The sequence below is a fragment of the Gadus morhua genome, chromosome 18, assembly GCF_902167405.1.
Source record: "Gadus morhua chromosome 18, gadMor3.0, whole genome shotgun sequence".
Classification (NCBI taxonomy): Eukaryota; Metazoa; Chordata; class Actinopteri; order Gadiformes; family Gadidae; genus Gadus; species Gadus morhua.
In genome coordinates this window covers 23,425,579-23,427,844 of record NC_044065.1, presented here as the reverse complement: position 1 = coordinate 23,427,844, position 2,266 = coordinate 23,425,579, and positions in this window count along the sequence as shown.

Below are 2,266 nucleotides of genomic sequence, written 5' to 3'. Positions count from 1 at the left end.
TACAAACCATTGGTTCCGCACATTTGTAAGCCCACCAATAAGAAATGAGGGGGGCGGGAGCTCGCGTACGAGATGCAAACACAATGTCCGCCATGTTTCTTCATGGCTTAGCTAGACATTCTTTTACACACATGTTCCGCATGTGTTCAAACTCCATGACTCACACACACAAGTTGACTTTCCCCGAAATTCAAGTTCATTCTGAATGGAAATTAGGCATTAACAATATAATTCAGCTCACACTCACACACACAAACACAGCCATCTGGCACAAAAACTCATAACAACCGCAGTAGCGGCGATTGGATGTGATTTGGTGTGTTTTTGGTGTGCGTTGTGCTGTTGTGATCAATACATTGGTGGCCATGTAACTAAGAGGAACCACATTACTTACTCATATGCTCTCTGTATGTCCAAACTGGAGTCAAGCCCATTTGGTTTGTGTAGCACGTAATCACACTGTTATATCTGAAAGGGCTTCCCAGAGAGGAAAAACCTTGATGAAGGTTAAAGGAGATAACATTGTAATATATTAGGATTAATTAAGAGTAGGCATATACATTTAATAGATTAATTCCATTTAAATGAACAAGATGGATCTAATTTAAATGCTTTACTGAGGCAGATGTATTTAATATTTGTAATGCCTCAGAATACAATTCGATTTTTGCCCCAATAATATTAAACAATTTGTGGTGTGACCAATTTTTTTATTTGATGCTGCGCATTAAGACTTCCCACACACGTACGCGCAAATTGACACACACACACACACACACACACACACACACACACACACACACACACACACACACACACACACACACACACACACACACACACACACACAGTACTAGGTGAATAGTGGGCTTCTATCCCTTGGAGCCACTATGCAGGGTCTGGGAGAGTCACTGTTTAAAGGGAGGGACAAAACCATCTTTTTATTTGTCTTGGATGTCTGCAGAGAGAAGGGGCCTGACTAGACCAACACATCATTTAATAAGCCTCTATCACAGAGGAGTGAGGGACAAGGTGACTATCACAGAGGAGGGAGGGACAGGGTGACTCCATCACAGAGGAGTGAGGGACAAGGTGACTCCTCCATTACAGAGGAGTGATGAGGGACAGGGTGACTCCATCACAGACGAGTGAGGGACAGGGTGACTCCATCACAGAGGATTGAGGGACAGGGTGACTCCTCCATTACAGAGGAGTCATGAGGGACAGGGTGACTCCATCACAGAGAAGTGAGGTACAAGGTGACTCCTCCATCACAGAGGAGTGAGGGACAAGGTGACTATCACACAGGAGTGAGGGACAAGGTGACTATCACAGAGGAGTGAGGGACAAGGTGACTATCACAGAGGAGTGAGGGACAGGGCGACTCCATCACAGAGGAGTGAGGGACAAGGTGACTATCACAGAGGAGTGAGGGACAAGGTGACTATCACAGAGGAGTGATGAGGGACAGGGCGAGTCCATCACAGAGGAGTGAGGGACAAGGTGACTATCACAGAGGAGTGAGGGACAAGGTGACTATCACAGAGGAGAGAGGGACAGGGCGACACCATCACAGAGGAGTGAGGGACAGGGCGACTCCACCATCACCGGGGAGTGAGGGACAGGGTTAGGGTGTAGTTTATTAGCTCCATTATGGGTCTGTCAGCATGTCAGTGTCCTTAATTAAAAGCGTTCAAGCCTGTGTTCACCCGTTAGAACTCTGTAACAAAGGACAGTTATCCTTAGGAGTACCGCACAATCACATAAATTGTTTATTTTTCTGATAAGATTGCCAACGTGAGTTGTGGATTTTTTGTATTTCATATTGCATTTTACATTTAGCGTGAGAAACATAAAGCAGACACTTTCTCAAACTAGGATAGTCTATGAGTGTCGCTCAAAAGCAATGTTACTGCGCAGTTACACCACCAGAGGGGGCCATCTCTCACGCTCTCGCCACGGTCCACTTGTCCAATTCCAGCAAGAAATACTTAATTGTTCTTCCGTCCGAATGTTATCGTAAACCATTTACTTCCTGGGCTTTTGTAATGTTTTTTCAGATGTATCATTCTCATTCACTCCAGAGTTTTACAAGCTCCATAAGTCACTAGTCCAAGCAGAAGTTAAGTCATTACCCTTTGCTATTATAAACGTAATCATCAAAGTGTCTTATTAACTGTGCTTTGGAATCACAGAAAGAATAATTATTACATTTCCTGTTAATTCTCTAATACCTATATGCTTGAATAGAACAGGATAGGCAAAA